We start from the raw sequence: 20,356 nt of genomic DNA on the forward strand, positions 1-20,356 counted from the left end.
GACGCTGCAGCGCCCAACGCAAATGTGAACGTAGCATAAGCTCAGAGCCTCATGCCATCTACCTTGTGAGACGTTTATCTCGCTGATTGGCTGCAGAGTTATCGACGATACATCAGCGCTGAAGAAAATAACAGATGTTGGAAGCAGAAGTGGAGAGTCAGTACTAGACCCGGGGAGGGTGAGTAAAGAATTTGTTTTTCTTTTACAAATTGCGGGATTTTTGTGAAAACAGAAAACCCCTTTGAGCCCCCTGCTGCTTTCTCCTCGGTACAGTGTAGTTACACGGTTAGGCGGCACAATTTATTTTTAGCAAAAAGCATGCAAGTCGCGACACAAGCAGATCGGCGACGCGGTCATGTGACTGACTGCAGCGTTTACCGGCAGCGACAACACTGGAAACGCCAAGTTATACGCACATGGTAATATTTTCTATAGGTAGAGCAGGGCCAGTCATAAAAATGGCAAAAACTCCGTACCACAGCCCAGTCATTAACTAATGGGGCGCAGGAAGCCCGTCACTGGCTGCTGGGGGGCAACGTCTGCCCCTTTAGCTTCTCCTGCACCACTCCCCAGTCCAGTCCCTCACACTGACACAACAGCAAGAACACCACAACCGCAGACAGGACAGAAGTCACACAAGCCTTACTAGAGGGTAAATGCTAGAGTGAGAGTGTATGGGCTCCTTCCAGGTGTGACGTCATTTCCGGGGCGTGTCCTATCGGGAGGCGGCGTGTTCTCCAAGGCGGCAAAGGATGGAAAGCAGCATGACAGCTTGTGGACGCTATGGAGGTCAGTGATTTCAGGGTGAAAAATGCTACTTACCGATTGCTATTCGCTATTGGGGGGAGGCCCTGTGGTGGGAGACCTACTTGTCTGTGTGGGGAGTGACCCGTGGTGGGATTTTGGGGGGCTCCGCTGCTGCTGCCTATTGTGGGGGAACCCTGCGGTTGGATTTTGGGGGGCTCCGCTGCTGCTGGCTATTGTGGGGGACCGCTGCGGTTTTGGGGGCTCTACTGCTGCTGGCTATTGTGGGGGACCCCTGTGGTGGGATTTTGGTGGGCTCCGCTGCTGCTGGCTATTGTGGGGGATCCCTACGGTGGGATTTTGGGGGGCTCCGCTGCTGCTGGCTATTGTGGGGGACCCCTATGGTGGGATTTTGGTGGGCTCCGCTGCTGCTGGCTATTGTGGGGCTCCGCTGCTGCTGGCTATTGTGGGGGACCCCTGTGGTGGGGTTTTGGTGGGCTCCGCTGCTGCTGGCTATTGTGGGGGACCCCTGTGGTGGGATTTTGGGGGGCTCCGCTGCTGCTGGCTATTGTGGGGGACCCCTGTGGTGGGATTTTGGGGGGCTCCGCTGCTGCTGGCTATTGTGGGGGACCCCTGTGGTGGGATTTTGGGGGGCTCCGCTGCTGCTGGCTATTGTGGGGGACCGCTGCGGTGTGGTTTTGGGGGGCTCCGCTGCTGCTGGCTATTGTGGGGGACCGATGCGGTTTTGGGGGGCTCCGCTGCTGCTGGCTATTGTGGGGGACCCCCTGTGGTGGGATTTTGGTGGGCTCCGCTGCTGCTGGCTATTGTGGGGGATCCCTGCGGTGGGATTTTGGGGGGCTCCGCTGCTGCTGGCTATTGTGGGGGACCCCTGTGGTGTGGTTTTGGGGGGCTCCGCTGCTGCTGGCTATTGTGGGGGACCGCTGTGGTTTTGGGGGGCTCTACTGCTGCTGGCTATTGTGGGGGACCCCTGTGGTGGGATTTTGGTGGGCTCTGCTGCTGGCTATTGTGGGGGATCCCTACGGTGGGATTTTGGGGGGCTCCGCTGCTGCTGGCTATTGTGGGGGACCCCTATGGTGGGATTTTGGTGGGCTCCGCTGCTGCTGGCTATTGTGGGGGACAGCTGCGGTGTGGTTTTGGGGGGCTCCGCTGCTGCTGGCTATTGTGGGGGACCCCTGTGGTGGGGTTTTGGTGGGCTCCGCTGCTGCTGGCTATTGTGGGGGACCCCTGTGGTGGGATTTTGGTGGGCTCCGCTGCTGCTGGCTATTGTGGGGGACCGCTGTGGTAGGATTTTGGGGGGCTCTGCTGCTGCTGGCTATTGTGGGGGATCCCTGCGGTGGGATTTTGGGGGGCTCCGCTGCTGCTGGCTATTGTGGGGGACCGCTGCGGTGTGGTTTTGGGGGGCTCCGCTGCTGCTGGCTATTGTGGGGGACCGCTGCGGTTTTGGGGGGCTCCGCTGCTGCTGGCTATTGTGGGGGACCCCTGGGGTAGGATTTTGGGGGGCTCTGCTGCTGCTGGTTATTGTGGGGGATCCCTGCGGTGGGATTTTGGGAGGCTCCGCTGCTGCTGGCTATTGTGGGGGAACCCTGCGGTGGGATTTTGGGGGGCTCCGCTGCTGCTGGCTATTGTGGGGGACCCCTGTGGTGTGGTTTTGGGGGGCTCCGCTGCTGCTGGCTATTGTGGGGGACCGCTGCGGTTTTGGGGGGGGCTCTACTGCTGCTGGCTATTGTGGGGGACCCCTGTGGTGGGATTTTGGTGGGCTCCGCTGCTGCTGGCTATTGTGGGGGACCCCTATGGTGGGATTTTGGTGGGCTCCGCTGCTGCTGGCTATTGTGGGGGACCGCTGTGGTGTGGTTTTGGGGGGCTCCGCTGCTGCTGGCTATTGTGGGGGACCCCTGTGGTGGGGTTTTGGTGGGCTCCGCTGCTGCTGGCTATTGTGGGGGACCCCTGTGGTGGGATTTTGGTGGGCTCCGCTGCTGCTGGCTATTGTGGGGGACCGCTGTGGTAGGATTTTGGGGGGCTCTGCTGCTGCTGGCTATTGTGGGGGACCCCTGCGGTGGGATTTTGGGGGGCTCTGCTGCTGCTGGCTATTGTGGGGGACCTCTGCGGTGTGGTTTTGGGGGGCTCCGCTGCTGCTGGCTATTGTGGGGGACCGCTGCGGTTTTGGGGGGCTCCGCTGCTGCTGGCTATTGTGGGGGACCCACTGTGGTGGGATTTTGGTGGGCTCCGCTGCTGCTGGCTATTGTGGGGGATCCCTGCGGTGGGATTTTGGGGGGCTCCGCTGCTGCTGGCTATTGTGGGGGGCCTCCGCTGCTGCTGGCTATTGTGGGGGACCCCTGCAGTAGGATTTTGGGGGGCTCTGCTGCTGCTGGCTATTGTGGGGGATCCCTGCGGTGAGATTTTGGGGGGCTCCGCTGCTGCTGGCTATTGTGGGGGGCCTCCGCTGCTGCTGGCTATTGTGGGGGACCCCTGTGGTGTGGTTTTGGGGGGCTCCGCTGCTGCTGGCTATTGTGGGGGACCGCTGCGGTTTTGGGGGGGCTCTACTGCTGCTGGCTATTGTGGGGGACCCCTGTGGTGGGATTTTGGTGGGCTCCGCTGCTGCTGGCTATTGTGGGGGATCCCTGCGGTGGGATTTTGGGGGGCTCCGCTGCTGCTGGCTATTGTGGGGGACCCCTATGGTGGGATTTTGGTGGGCTCCGCTGCTGCTGGCTATTGTGGGGGACCGCTGCGGTGTGGTTTTGGGGGGCTCCGCTGCTGCTGGCTATTGTGGGGGACCCCTGTGGTGGGGTTTTGGTGGGCTCCGCTGCTGCTGGCTATTGTGGGGGACCCCTGTGGTGGGAGTTTGGTGGGCTCCGCTGCTGCTGGCTATTGTGGGGGACCGCTGTGGTAGGATTTTGGGGGGCTCTGCTGCTGCTGGCTATTGTGGGGGATCCCTGCGGCGGGATTTTGGGGGGCTCCGCTGCTGCTGGCTATTGTGGGGGACCGCTGCGGTGTGGTTTTGGGGGGCTCCGCTGCTGCTGGCTATTGTGGGGGACCGCTGCGGTTTTGGGGGGGCTCTACTGCTGCTGGCTATTGTGGGGGACCCCTGTGGTGGGATTTTGGTGGGCTCCGCTGCTGCTGGCTATTGTGGGGGACCCCTGTGGTGGGATTTTGGTGGGCTCCGCTGCTGCTGGCTATTGTGGGGGACCCCTGTGGTGGGATTTTGGTGGGCTCCGCTGCTGCTGGCTATTGTGGGGGACCGCTGTGGTGTGGTTTTGGGGGGCTCCGCTGCTGCTGGCTATTGTGGGGGACCCCTGTGGTGGGGTTTTGGTGGGCTCCGCTGCTGCTGGCTATTGTGGGGGACCCCTGTGGTGGCATTTTGGTGGGCTCCGCTGCTGCTGGCTATTGTGGGGGACCGCTGTGGTAGGATTTTGGGGGGCTCTGCTGCTGCTGGCTATTGTGGGGGATCCCTGCGGTGGGATTTTGGGGGGCTCCGCTGCTGCTGGCTTTTGTGGGGGACCTCTGCGGTGTGGTTTTGGGGGGCTCCGCTGCTGCTGGCTATTGTGGGGGACCCACTGTGGTGGGATTTTGGTGGGCTCCGCTGCTGCTGGCTATTGTGGGGGACCGCTGTGGTAGGATTTTGGGGGGCTCCGCTGCTGCTGGCTATTGTGGGGGATCCCTGCGGTGGGATTTTGGGGGGCTCCGCTGCTGCTGGCTATTGTGGGGGGCCTCCGCTGCTGCTGGCTATTGTGGGGGACCCCTGTAGTAGGATTTTGGTGGGCTCCGCTGCTGCTGGCTATTGTGGGGGACCCCTATCGTGGGATTTTGGTGGGCTCCGCTGCTGCTGGCTATTGTGGGGGACCGCTGCGGTGTGGTTTTGGGGGGCTCCGCTGCTGCTGGCTATTGTGGGGGACCCCTGTGGTGGGATTTTGGTGGGCTCCGCTGCTGCTGGCTATTGTGGGGCTCCGCTGCTGCTGGATATTGTGGGGGACCCCTGTGGTGGGATTTTGGTGGGCTCCGCTGCTGCTGGCTATTGTGGGGGACCGCTGTGGTAGGATTTTGGGGGGCTCCGCTGCTGCTGGCTATTGTGGGGGATCCCTGCGGTGGGATTTTGGGGGGCTCCGCTGCTGCTGGCTATTGTGGGGGGCCTCCGCTGCTGCTGGCTATTGTGGGGGACCCCTGTAGTAGGATTTTGGTGGGCTCTGCTGCTGCTGGCTATTGTGGGGGACCCCTGCGGTGGGCTTTTGGGGGGACCTGCTGCTGCTGGCTATTGTGGGATCTTGTGGGGGGGGGGGGCTTCTGCTGGCTGTTGTGGTGGACTTCTGTGGTAGGCGACCTGCTTGTGTGAGGGGGGCTGCAGGCTATTGGGGGACCCCTGACCTGCTTGTCGGGGGGCGACCTGCTGCATGCTATCGGGGGTGACCCATTTTAGTGGGGAGTGACCTGCTTGTGGGGGGGGGGGACCTGCTGCTGGCAATTGGGGGGACCCCTGTGGTGGGATTTAGAGGTGACCTGCTTATGGGGTGACTTGTTTGGGGTGTGAGACCTGCTGCTGGCTATTGGGGTGACCCCTATGGTGGGACCCCTGTGGTGTGATTTGGGGGCGACCTGCGTGCGGGGGACCCCTTTTAGTGAGGGTGACCTGCTTATGGTTGGGTTTGGGGAGGCGACCTGCTTGTTGCGGGACCCCTTTTAGTGGGGGTGACCTGCTTGTGGAGGGGTGATCTGCTGATGGCTATTGATGGGCCCCTGTGGTGGGGTTTGGGGGTGACCTGCTGGCTATTGAGGGGGACCCCTGTGGTGGGGTTTGGAGGTGATGTGCTGTTTACGGGGTGGACCCCTTTTAGTGGGGGCGACCTGCTGCTGGCTATTGGGGAGACCCTGGTGGTGGGGTTTGAGTGCGACATGCTTGTGGTCGGGTTTTGGGAGGGCGTGACCTGCTGTCTATTGGGGGGGACCCTTGTGGTGGATGTGGGGGGAGACCTGCTGCAAGCTATTGGGGGACCCCTGTGGTGGGATGTGGGGAGGCGACCTGCATGTGAGGGGTGACCTGCTGCAGGCTATTTGGGGGACCCCTGTGGTGAGATTTGAGGGCGACCTGCTTGTGGGGAGGCGACCTGCTTGTCGTTGAATGTGGGGAGGCGACCTGCTTGTCGTTGAATGTGGGGAGGCGACCTGCTTGTCGTTGAATGTGGGGAGGCGACCTGCTTGTCGTTGAATGTGGGGAGGCGACCTGCTTGTCGTTGAATGTGGGGAGGCGACCTGCTTGTCGTTGAATGTGGGGAGGCGACCTGCTTGTCGTTGAATGTGGGGAGGCGACCTGCTTGTCGTTGAATGTGGGGAGGCGACCTGCTTGTCGTTGAATGTGGGGAGGCGACCTGCTGCTGGCTATTGGGGGGATCCCGTGGTGGGATTTGGGGATGACCTGCTGCTTACAGATGGAACCCTTTTATTGGGGGACGACCTGCTTATGGGTTGGGTTTGGGGGGGGGGGGGGGGGCTGAAGAGGGTTTAAGCTGGGTGGGGGGTGGACATCGAAGGGGGTGTGTGCTGGGTGGGGGGGGGGGGGTCCACGTCCGATGGGTGTTGGACGTCCGATGGGGGTTTGTGGGGGTTGGACGTCCGAAGGGGTTGGACGTCCGAAGGGGGTGTGTGCTGGGTGGGGGGGTCCACGTCCGATGGGGGTTTGTGCTGGGTGGGGGGGGGGTCCACGTGTGATGGGGGTTTGTGCGGGGTGGGGGGGTCTGCATCTGGGGGTTTCTGCTGGGTGGGGGGTTCCGCGTCCGGTGGGGGTTGTACGTCCGATGGGGGTTTGTGGGGGTTGGACGTCCGATGAGAGTTTAAGCTGGGGTGGCGTTCGATTGGAGGGGGTGTCTGATGGGATTTATGGTTGGGGAAGGGGGCGTCATATTTGGATTTACGCTTGAGGGGAGGGAATGTCTGGTGGGCTTTGGATTTATCCTGTGGTGTCCGCTGGTTAATATGAGGTGGATGTTTCTGACTGGGGGAGCGAGGTTATGCTGTGTGGCCATCTGGTTGATGTGGGGGGGGGGGGGGGGGGCTAATGCTTCATTGGGGTACACAAAAAAAATATGAGTGTATGCTGCTTATGCTATGCAAAAAAAAAATGTAGGTATTTCCCTGTAGAGTAGGCCACACCACCAACTGGCACAAAGCTAATCCTTTTTAGCTTAATGTCAGTAGGAGGCAGACATGGGTCTGGACCACCCAGCCCAGTTCTGACTTAGGTTTTGGGGGGTTTTTTTATTAACGATTTTCCTTTTTCTTTTTTTTCAGATACGGCTTTTGAGGGCGACAGTGGAATTGTCACTCTAATTTCCCACCTAGAATTGTCACTACCGTATCATCTGTGGTCTACGAGGCAAGGCCCTAACACATCAAGAGTGTTTGTGGTTCCCCAGAGGACGGTCCATGCCACGAATCCCCCTACCCTCTGGCCCCCCCAGAGCCAGATAGAGTAGGGAGGGAAGACTAATCCGTTATGTGCCAGCCGCCGAAAGGTCTGCGTCCAGGTTATTCCATGCCCATCTTCATCATCGGTCTGTGAAGAATGATGTGTGATCTTCAGGACACATATATCCTACCAGGCAGTGAGGGGGCTACTTTAAAAAAAAAAAAAAAATGGAAAGGACAGGACAAGTATGTCCTAGTTTGCCCCTGAGCAATATGGACGTCTCCTGGGGAAACCTTCCTATTCATGCAGCCTCCATGTTTTCCAGAGGCTCCTGTGACCCTGCTCTTAAAATATCCAGGCTTCGGTCTAGGCCTTCTCTGGTGGCCGGTCCACACCGCCAGTGCCCTGAACAATCATGCACGCCAACTTTCTAGTGTGTCCTACTCTGCACCTATCAGTTTAAGAGTACTTCGCTTCTGCAACAGAGGAATAAAGTGTGCCTCCCAAGAGATCTGCTGTTCAATTTTGGTTGTTTTGGAAATGTTCTGTCCAAAAAACCGACGTGACAACTCTCCGACCTGCCAGGAAAAGACGAGACCTTCCTTTAGGCCAACCCCCTCCTGGCATCCGTGAACCCATCAGCACTGGTCTGCTAGGCCTGGATCTAGCAGACTCCCTTCGATATGATGGGGCGTTCCCACCTTGGATGTTTCTCAGGGTCGGCTGCCTTGTCCTTCACAATTCAAGGCCGGTATTATGATCTCTGGTCTGGGACACCTTAACCTCAGACATCGGAGGCAGGCCTGGGGGGAACAGAGCCACATACCAAACCGACAGTCCAGCCCGCATGCACCAACAGCATACTACAGTTTTACAATACTTTAGAAATGCATAAAATGAAACAAGCAAAGGCATAAAGTTATTCAATGCAAAAAAATGCAGTTTTATAAAATTGGAAATGTTTCTATATCTAATGGTAAAATGATATTTATCCAGTATTTCTATAAGTAAAAGTCTGAGATTTCTGTGGGTCATTTGTTCCTCTTAAACCAGTTCTGAATGTAAATAAAACATTGCTCTGATGAAGTCTCCACATTGTATTTTAGCCTTTCATTTCATGCGTAGGGCAGGACAAGCCCATGATGTATCTGTGTAACACATGGAAGGTGCTATAATAACAGCCTTAGGCTGGTTTCACACCAGCGTTCGGCAGGGCTGCGGATGGCAGCCTTCTTCCTCCGTTAAGGCTACTTTCACACTAACGTCGCTTGCTGTACGTCTCAATGCGTCGTTTTGGAGAAAAAACGCATCCTGCAAAGTTGCCTGCATGATGCGTTTTTTCTCCATAGACTTTCATTAGCAACACATTGGGACGGATTGCCACACGTCGCATCCGCTATGCGACAGATGCGTCGTGTTTTGGCGGACCGTCGGCACAAAAAAAGTTCCATGTAACTTTTTTTTTTGTGCGTCGAGTCCGCCATTTTCGACCGCGCATGCGTGGCCGAAACTCCGCCCCCTCCTCCCCGGAACTCACAATGGGCCACGAATGCGTTGTAAAACTGCCTCCGCTGCCCACGTTGTTCTACATAAAACACACTGTCCGTCGGGCCGACGGTTTGCGACGGCCCGTACCGACTGACTAGTGTGAAAGTAGCCTAAGCCCTGCTCACTGCCACAACTCTTCATTCAGTTCCGCCTACGTCTGCATGCGTCCTGCATACCCTATCTTTAATATTGGGTACGCAGGCCAAGCGGATGCCTCCGCATGCGTTGTTTTAACGCTGCGCCGACTGCAATAAAATGCAACATGTTGCGTTTGACGCAGTTCAGCGCATCTTCAAAATGAGGCATGCCTGCGTACCCAATGTTAAAGATAGGGGACGCATGCAGACTTAGGCGGAGCTGAAGGAAGAGGCGCAGCAGTGGGCGGGGCTTAACGGAGGAAGAAGGCTGCCGAACGCTGGTGTGAAACCTGCCTGAGACAGGTAAGCCACCTTTGAAACAGTGTTCACATGTACAAGCTCTTAGCCCCTTTGTGGCGGGGCCAATTTTTTAAAATCTGACCAGTGTCACTTTATATAGTAATAACTCTGGAATGCTTCAACATCCCATTGATTTTGAGATTAATTTTTTTTTTCGTGTTATATTAGACTTTATGATAATGGTAAACTTGGGTTGATATGTTTTGCTTTATTTTGTAAAAAATCAGAAATTTTACAAATTTTAAAAAATATAAATTTTTAATGATTTTCCCTTTAAGGCCGGAGTCACACTAAAGAGGAATACGGACGAGTGCTATGCGAGAAAAAAATCGCATAGCACTGGAACCAATGTTAATCTCCCATCACTTTTTTTTCACGGCCGTATATGTGCGAGTGAAATTGCAGTATGCTGTGATTTGCACCGTATATCAGCCGAGACTCGCCAATGAAAGTCTATTTGTGCAAGAAAAACTCGCACCACACGGGCCATCAGTGTGACTTGCGAGAAATACGCAACGGTGTCCTTTGAAAGGCCGACAATTCAGGTGCAGTGTACAGTAAAATCACACTGACAGGTTACAATAGAATAGATATATACACACAGTATAGGTGTATATAAAATCTAAAGAGATACAGTACAGACCAAAAGTTTGGACACACATTCTCATTTAAAGATATTTCTGTATTTTCATGACTATGAAAATTGTACATTCACACTGAAGGCATCAAAACTATGAATTAACACATGTGGAATTATATACTTAATTTCAGTTGTTTCACACTTTTTTGTTATGTCTTAGATTCTAGGTTCTTCAAAGTAGCCACCTTTTTCTTTGATGACTGCTTTTCACACTCTTGGCATTCTCTTGATGAGCTGCAAGAGGTAGTCACTGGGAATGATTTTCACTTTACAGGTGTGCCCTGTCAGGTTTAATAAGTGGGATTTCTTGCCTTATAAATGGGTTTGGGACCATCAGTTGTGTTGTGCAGAAGTCTGGTGGATACACAGCTGATAGTCCTACTGAATAGACTGTTAGCTGCTTTTTTCCTGCCAGAATACAAATTCTAAGTAAAGAAAAACGAGTGGCCATCATTACTTTAAGAAATGAAGGTCAGTCAGTCCGAAAAATTGGGAAAACTGAAAGTGTCCCCAAGTGCAGTGGCAAAAACCACCAAGCGCTACTAAGAAACTGGCTCACATGAGGACCGCCCCAGGAAAGGAATACCAAGAGTCACCTCTGCTTCTGAGGATAAGTTTATCCGAGTCACCAGCTTCAGAAATCGCAGGTTAACAGCAGCTCAGATTAGAGACCAGGTCAATGCCACACAGAGTTCTAGCAGCAGACACATCTCTACAACAACTGTTAGGGCTTGTTTCCATTTGCGAGAAACACATCCGTATCTCGCATGTGGAAACCAAGCTGTGGCGCCGGCACTTTGGAGCGGAGCGTGCAGCTCCATGTGTTCCTATGCGGCCGCACGCTCCGCTCTGGAGTGCCGGTGCTACAGCTTGGTTTCCACATGCGAGATACGGACGTGTTTCTCGCAAATGGAAACAAGCCCTTAAGAGGAGACATTGTGCAGCAGGCCTTCATGGTAAAATAGCTGCTAGGAAACCACTGCTAAGGACAGGCAACAAGGAGAAGAGACTTGTTTGGGCTAAATAACGCAAGGAATGGACATTAGACCAGTGGAAACTTGTGCTTTGGTCAGATGAGTCCAAATTTTAGATCTTTGGTTCCAACCACCGTGTCTTTGTACACAGAAAATGTGAACGGATGGACTCTAAATGCCTGGTTTCCACCGTGTAGCATGGAGGAGGAGGTGTGATGGTGTGGGGGGCTTTGCTGGTGACACTGTTGGGGATTTATTCAAAATTGAAGGCATACTGAACCAGCATGGCTACCACAGCATCTTGCAGCGGCATGCTATACCATCCGGTTTGCTTTTAGTTGGACCATCATTTATTTTTCAACAGGACAATGACCCCAAGCACACCTCCAGGCTGTGTAAGGGCTATTTGACCAAGAAGGAGAGTGATAGGGTGCTACACCAGATGACCTGGCCTCCACAGTCACCAGACCTGAACCCAATCGAGATGGTTTGGGGTGAGCTGGACCGCAGAGTGAAGGCAAAAAGGGCCAACAAGTGCTAAGCATCTCTGGGAACTCCTACAAGATTGTTGAAAGACCATTCCCAGTGACTACCTCTTGAAGCTCATCAAGAGACTGCCAAGAGTGTGCAAAGTAGTCATCAAAGCAAAAGGTGGCTACTTTGAAAAACCTAGAATATAAGACATATTTTCAGTTGCCTTACACTTTTATTAAGTATATAATTCCACATAGTTTTGATGCCTTCAGTGTGAATGTACAGTTTTCATAGTCATGAAAATACAGAAAAATCTTTAAATGAGGTGTGTCTAAACATTTGGTCTGTACTGTCTGTGTGTATATGTATGTATGTATATATATATATATATATATATATATAATATATCACACGGACAGCGGAATAGCTGATAGTTAATTTGTCGGCTTCTGTTAAATCATTGCAGAGGCAGACAGGATAGGAGACATGGTTTACATACAGTAAACCATTGCAGAACAGTTAGACTTATATAGGTCAGTGACTAATACGGTTAGTAGTGTGTGTGTGTAAAATTTGGGGCCTGTATGTATTTAATAATGTTTTCACTGAAAAAACTGGCGTGGGCTCCCGCACAATTTTCTGGGCCACAGAGGGAAAGCCAGTGACTGAGGACAGATATTATAGCCTAGAGAGGGACCATGGTTATTGCCACCCCAGAAAAGGTGCATCTGTAAGATGCGCCAATTCTGGCACTCAGCCTCTGTCTTGTCACTGCCCTGTAGCGGTGGCATATGGGGTAATAAGGGGTTAATGTCACCTTTGTATTGTAAGGTGACATTAGGCCAGCTTAGTAATGGAGAGATGTCTGATAGATGCCTCTCCATTACTAACCTGTGGGCTTGATGTTACTTGACAATAAAAAGGTGACATCAACCGCACAATTATGAACCCCTCTGCTACAGGGCAAGTGGGAAGAGCGAGACTAAGTGCCAGAATTGGCACATCTATAAGATGCGCCATTTCTGCGACGGCTGAGAGCTGATGGTTTTTAGCCTGTGGGGCTGCCAATATCCATGGCCTCTTCACAGGCTATAAATATCAGCCTACAGCTGTCTGCCTAGCATTTGCTGGTTGGATTTTATGTCAATATTTTGTGTCCCCCTGTAAAATAGCCAGTAAAGGCTAAGCAAACAGCTGTGAGCTGATATTAATAGCCTGGGAACCTTTATGGTTATTGGCTCCTTTCCAGAATAGTAACATCAGCTGTCAGCTTTCCCACTGCTGGTTATGAAAATTATGCAGGAGCCCATGCAGGTTTTATTTTTTGAAAAATAAACCTATTGCATTTCACGCAGGTTTCTTAGTTGTTTTTTTTACAGCATATGTAGGTTAATTATGTTAATGCTCCTACATGGGTGTGTGTGTGTCTTTAGTTAATATTAATGAGGGTATCTCGTGAAGAGTTTGAATAAGGAAATGCATCAAATTCCTTTATTTATTTTTTAATATATCTTTATTTAGCGCTCACGATTTACAGAAACGCATAAAAAAGTACAGAATTTCCACTGCGTTTTCTGCTAAGAGACGCACTAACCATGCAGACATTTCCTCAAGCAAATCTGCAACGTGCGCACATAGCCTTAACCATTATGCGTCCATATTCATTAATGAGCAGAACCACGTGACCGCTGAACACAGGAAGAGCTGCCCAGAGACCATCGGACATGCAGGGACCGCGCCAGGAGCAGGTGAGTATGTGACAGCCGCCGCTTCCCCGCCGACAATGACTCGAGTATAAGCCGAGAGGGTCTCTTTCTGTCCCAAAAAAATTTCGGCTTATACGCGAGTATATACGGTACATCACTCTAGAAGGGTGTGTATAAGGGCATATAGGTGCTGGTGGTACTATATATGGGGAAAACCTGGTGACAGGTTCCCTTTAAGAAACCTATGGAACTAGGTTAAAATTAGCATTTTTTGGGATGGTGAAAAACTTGTAATTTAAATATTGATGGTGGCTGAACTGCAGGTGGTCTGTGTCGCTTCATAAGTTTAAGGCCGGGGTCACACTAGCGTAGAATACGGACGAGCGCTATGTGAGAAAGCATCGCATGGCACTCGGACCAGTGTTAATCTATGGGGCAGATCACATCTGTGATTATTTTTTCATGCCAAATCAGCATACGAGAACAATCGCAGCATATATACCTGACAGGGGCCCATACAGTCTATATCTACAATAATATATACCTGACAGGGGCCCATACATTCTGATATCATCACTAATATATACCTGACAGGGGTCCATACATTGTGATATCATAACTAATATATACCTGACAGGGGCCCATACATTCTGATATCATCACTAATATACACCTGACAGGGGCCCATACATTCTGATATCATCACTAATATATACCTGACAGGGGCCCATACATTCTGATATCATCACTAATATACACCTGACAGGGGCCCATACAGTCTGATATCATCACTAATATATACCTGACAGGGGCCCATACAGTCTGATATCATCAGTAATATATACCTGACAGGAGCCCGTACATTCTGATATCATCAGTAATATATACCTGACAGGAGCCCATACATTCTGATATCATCAGTAATATATACCTGACAGGAGCCCATACATTCTGATATCATCACTAATATATACCTGACAGGAGCCCATACATTCTGATACCATCACTAATATATACCTGACAGGGGCCCATACATTCTGATATCATCACTAATATATACCTGACAGGGGCCCATACATTCTGATATCATCACTAATATATACCTGACAGGGGTCCATACATTCTGATATCATCACTAATATATACCTGACAGGAGCCCATACATTCTGATACCATCACTAATATACAGGTCCTTCTCAAAAAATTAGCATATAGTGTTAAATTTCATTATTTACCATAATGTAATGATTACAATTAAACTTTCATATACTATAGATTCATTATCCACCAACTGAAATTTGTCAGGTCTTTTATTGTTTTAATACTGATGATTTTGGCATACAACTCCTGATAACCCAAAAAACCTGTCTCAATAAATTAGCATATTTCACCCGACCAATCAAATAAAAGTGTTTTTTAATAGCAAACAAAAAAACCATCAAATAATAATGTTCAGTTATGCACTCAATACTTGGTCGGGAATCCTTTGGCGGAAATGACTGCTTCAATGCGGCGTGGCATGGAGGCAATCAGCCTGTGACACTGCTGAGATGTTATGGAGGCCCAGGATGCTTCAATAGCGGCCTTAAGCTCATCCAGAGTGTTGGGTCTTGCGTCTCTCAACTTTCTCTTCACAATATCCCACAGATTCTCTATGGGGTTCAGGTCAGGAGAGTTGGCAGGCCAATTGAGCACAGTAACACCATGGTCAGTAAACCATTTACCAGTGGTTTTGGCACTGTGAGCAGGTGCCAGGTCGTGCTGAAAAATGAAATCTTCATCTCCATAAAGCATTTCAGCCGAGGGAAGCATGAAGTGCTCCAAAATCTCCTGATAGCTAGCTGCATTGACCCTGCCCTTGATGAAACACAGTGGACCAACACCAGCAGCTGACATGGCACCCCACACCATCACTGACTGTGGGTACTTGACACTGGACTTCAGGCATTTTGGCATTTCCTTCTCCCCAGTCTTCCTCCAGACTCTGGCACCCTGATTTCCGAATGACATGCAAAATTTGCTTTCATCAGAAAAAAGTACTTGGGACCACTTAGCAACAGTCCAGTGCTGCTTCTCTGTAGCCCAGGTCAGGCGCTTCTGCCGCTGTTTATGGTTCAAAAGTGGCTTTACCTGGGGAATGCGGCACCTGTAGCCCATTTCCTGCACACGCCTGTGCACGGTGGCTCTGGATGTTTCCACACCAGACTCAGTCCACTGCTTCCTCAGGTTCCGGTCACCTCTTCTCGTTGTACAGCGTTTTCTGCCACATTGTTTCCTTCCAACAGACTTACCATTGAAGTGCCTTGATACAGCACTCTGGGAACAGCCTATTTGTTGAGAAATTTCTTTCTGGGTCTTACCCTCTTGCTTGAGGCAGTCAATGATGGCCTTCTTGACATCTGTCAGGTCGCTAGTCTTACCCATGATGGGGGTTTTGAGTAATGAACCAGGCAGGGAGTTTTTAAAAGCCTCAGGTATCTTTTGCATGTGTTTAGAGTTAATTAGTTGATTCAGAAGATTAGGGTAATAGGTCAATTAGAGAACCTTTTCTTGATATGCTAATTTATTGAGACAGGTTTTTTGGGTTATCAGGAGTAGTATGCCAAAATCATCAGTATTAAAACAATAAAAGACCTGACAAATTTCAGTTGGTGGATAATGAATCTATAGTATATGAAAGTTTAATTGTAATCATTACATTATGGTAAATAATGAAATTTAACACTATATGCTAATTTTTTGAGAAGGACCTGTATACCTGACAGGAGCCCGTACATTCTGATATCATCACTAATATATACCTGACAGGGGCTCATACATTCTGATATCATCAGTAATATATACCTGACAGGGGCCCATACATTCTGATATCGTCAGTAATATATACCTGACAGGGGCCCATACAGTCTGATATCATCAGTAATATATACCTGACAGGAGCCCATACATTCTGATATCATCAGTAATATATACCTGACAGGAGCCCGTACATTCTGATATCATCAGTAATATATACCTGACAGGAGCCCATACATTCTGATATCATCAGTAATATATACCTGACAGGAGCCCATACATTCTGATACCATCACTAATATATACCTGACAGGGGCCCATACATTCTGATATCATCACTAATATATACCTGACAGGGGCTCATACATTCTGATATCATCACTAATATATACCTGACAGGAGCCCATACATTCTGATATCATCAGTAATATATACCTGACAGGGGCCCATACATTCTGATATCATCACTAATATATACCTGACAGGAGCCCATACATTCTGATATCATCACTAATATATACCTGACAGGGGCCCATACATTCTGATATCATCACTAATATATACCTGACAGGAGCCCATACATTCTGATATCATCACTAATATATACCTGACAGGGGCTCATACATTCTGATATCATCACTAATATATACCTGACAGGGGCCCATACATTCTGATATCATCACTAATATATACCTGACAAGGGCCCATACATTCTGATATCATCACTAATATATACCTGACAAGGGCCCATACATTCTGATATCACCACTAATATATACCTGACAGGGGCCCATACATTCTGATATCATCACTAATATATACCTGACAGGAGCCCATACATTCTGATATCATCACTAATATATACCTGACAGGGGCCCATACATTCTGATATCATCACTAATATATACCTGACAGGGGCCCATACATTCTGATATCATCACTAATATATACCTGACAGGGGCCCATACATTCTGATATCACCACTAATATATACCTGACAGGAGCCCATACATTCTGATATCATCACTAATATATACCTGACAGGGGCCCATACATTCTGATATCACCACTAATATATACCTGACAGGAGCCCATACATTCTGATATCATCACTAATATATACCTGACAGGGGCCCATACATTCTGATATCACCACTAATATATACCTGACAGGAGCCCACACATTCTGATATCATCACTACTGTAATATATACCTCACAGAGGCCCATACATTCTGATATTATCACTAATATATACCTGACAGGGGCCCACACATTCTGATATCACCACTAATATATACCTGACAGGAGCCCATACATTCTGATACATCACTAATATATACCTGACAGGGTCCCATACATTCTGATATCATCACTAATATACACCTGACAAGAGCCCACACATTCTGATACCGTCAATGATATATATACCTGATAGGAGCCCATACATTCTGATATCATCACTTATATATACCTGACAGGGGCCCGTACAGTCTACAGTATATCTACAGTAATATATACCTGACAGGAGCCCGTACAGTCTATATCTACAATAATATATGCCTGACAGGAGCCTGTACAGTCTATATCTACAATAATATATACCAGGAAGGAGCCCATACACTCTAGCATCTTCAGTAATGAGCCGGCTAGAGTGTATGGGCTGCAGTCAGGCACCTGGAAGGAGCCCATACACTCTAGCATCTTCAGTAGGGAGCTGGCTAGAGTGTATGGGCTGCAGTCAGGCACCTGGAAGGAGCCCATACACTCTAGCATCTTCAGTAGTGAGCCGGCTAGAGTGTATGGGCTGCAGTCAGGGAACCAGGAAGGAGCCCATACAGTCTATATCTACAATAATATATACCTGACAGGAGCCCGTACAGTCTGTATCTACAATAATATATACCTGACAGGAGCCCGTACAATCTATATCTACAATAATATATACCTGACAGGAGCCCGTACAGTCTGTATCTACAATAATATATACCTGACAGGAGCCCGTACAGTCTATATCTACAATAATATATACCTGACAGGAGCCCGTACAGTCTGTATCTACAATAATATATACCTGACAGGAGCCCGTACAATCTATATCTACAATAATATATACCTGACAGGAGCCCGTACAGTCTGTATCTACAATAATATATACCTGACAGGAGCCCGTACAGTCTGTATCTACAATAATATATACCTGACAGGAGCCCGTACAGTCTATATCTACAATAATATATGCCTGACAGGAGCCCATACAGTCTATATCTACAATAATATATACCTGACAGGAGCCCGTACAGTCTATATCTACAATAATATATACCTGACAGGAGCCCGTACAGTCTGTATCTACAATAATATATACCTGACAGGAGCCCGTACAGTCTGTATCTACAATAATATATACCTGACAGGAGCCCGTACAGTCTATATCTACAATAATATATACCTGACAGGAGTCCGTACAGTCTATATCTACAATAATATATACCTGACAGGAGCCCGTACAGTCTATATCTACAATAATATATACCTGACAGGAGTCCGTACAGTCTATATCTACAATAATATATACCTGACAGGAGCCCGTACAGTCTGTATCTACAATAATATATACCTGACAGGAGCCCGTACAGTCTATATCTACAATAATATATGCCTGACAGGAGCCCATACAGTCTATATCTACAATAATATATACCTGACAGGAGCCCGTACAGTCTGTATCTACAATAATATATACCTGACAGGAGCCTGTACAGTCTATATCTACAATAATATATATATGACAGGGGCCCGTACAGTCTGTATCTACAATAATATATATCTGACAGGAGTCCGTACAGTCTATATCTACAATAATATATACCTGACAGGAGCCTGTACAGTCTGTATCTACAATAATATATATCTGACAGGAGTCCGTACAGTCTATATCTACAATAATATATACCTGACAGGAGCCTGTACAGTCTGTATCTACAATAATATATACCTGACAGGAGCCTGTACAGTCTATATCTACAATAATATATATATGACAGGGGCCCGTACAGTCTGTATCTACAATAATATATATCTGACAGGAGTCCGTACAGTCTATATCTACAATAATATATACCTGACAGGAGCCTGTACAGTCTGTATCTACAATAATATATATCTGACAGGAGTCCGTACAGTCTATATCTACAATAATATATATCTGACAGGAGCCCGTACAGTCTATATCTACAATAATATATATCTGACAGGAGCCCGTACAGTCTGTATCTACAATAATATATACCTGACAGGAGCCTGTACAGTCTGTATCTACAATAATATATACCTGACAGGAGCCTGTACAGTCTGTATCTACAATAATATATACCTGACAGGAGCCCATACAGTCTGTATCTACAATAATATATACCTGACAGGGGCCTGTACAGTCTGTATCTACAATAATATATACCTGACAGGAGTCCGTACAGTCTGTATCTACAATAATATATACCTGACAGGAGCCTGTACAGTCTGTATCTACAATAATATATATCTGACAGGAGTCCGTACAGTCTATATCTACAATAATATATACCTGACAGGGGCCCGTACACTCTAGCATCTTCAGTAGTGAGCCGGCTAGAGTGTACGGGCTGCAGTCAGGGAACCAGGAAGGAGCCCATACAGTCTAGCATCTTCAGTAATGAGCCGGCTAGAGTGTACGGGCTGCAGTCAGGACCTGGAAGGAGCCCATACACTCTAGGCTCAACCCTCCGCTGTCGCCGGTCCTCAATGTTACACTTCCGGTACCAGGCCCAGTTGCCTAGACGACACCAGCCATGTTTGTACAACCTTTGTGAGGGGCGGGGCTCTTCGCAAAAAAATCAAGACAAAATGAATGGGGATTATAAAAGGCCAGTGTTGAACATAGAATCCCCTTAAAACTTAGCTTTTAATGATGACATATATAAAACCCTAACCCAAAAAAAAAACAAACCTTGGTTAAATAACCACGATAAGATACCACCAATAGGTAACCTGTTGAGGTACTACAATAAAACCTACTGCTCACCTCTGCCTAGCTGTGGAGGTTGGCACCCTAAGATACGATTATTTGGCGCCCCCACTCAGACGTAGGCTGTCCCTCACTTCCCTAACGAATCCCTACCATTAAAGGTGGGAAAACAAAATAGTGGAGGGCAGTGGTGAAAAGATAGTGCAAAAAATAACCCCAACATACAATAGCAAACACCCCCACTTAGGATGGTAATAACAATAGAAATGCAGCACTTCGCTCAATAGCGACCCATGTCATATTAAATAATTGAGTCCAACGATAAACATCTCAGTTCTTTGTCCGTCCTGGATACAGCCAATAGTATAAACAGACAATAGACACCGGAATGGTAGACCAAGATATGATACTAAGAGAGACAAAAGATCACTTAGCGTGTGCTGACGTCACCCCGACGCGTTTCCCCGTTTGCACGGTTCATCAGGAGGAAATTATGTGGTGGCCGATATTGCCTCATGCCATGAAGATGGATAGCATAAGCCGGCGGTGGTAATCGGCGGATATAAATAGATAGCATTAAATCCGCGCACCTTCATAGGCCCCGCCCCCAGTCGGGGGCA

General features: G+C 49.1%; 1 protein-coding gene and 1 long non-coding RNA gene across 2 annotated transcripts in view; both read left to right on the forward strand.

Moving 5' to 3' along the window:
- LOC143806678 (putative transcription factor p65 homolog) overlaps nucleotides 1-20,356 on the forward strand; it is a 93,007-nt gene that overhangs the window by 18,434 nt on the left and 54,217 nt on the right. The window lies entirely within an intron of this gene.
- Nucleotides 678-8,247, forward strand: LOC143806681 (uncharacterized). The gene is made up of 2 exons (XR_013221534.1): nucleotides 678-789; nucleotides 7,039-8,247. It is a non-coding gene; the product is annotated as an uncharacterized LOC143806681 (long non-coding RNA).

This window comes from Ranitomeya variabilis, chromosome 2 (genome assembly GCF_051348905.1).
Source record: "Ranitomeya variabilis isolate aRanVar5 chromosome 2, aRanVar5.hap1, whole genome shotgun sequence".
In the NCBI taxonomy this organism is placed as follows: domain Eukaryota; kingdom Metazoa; phylum Chordata; class Amphibia; order Anura; family Dendrobatidae; genus Ranitomeya; species Ranitomeya variabilis.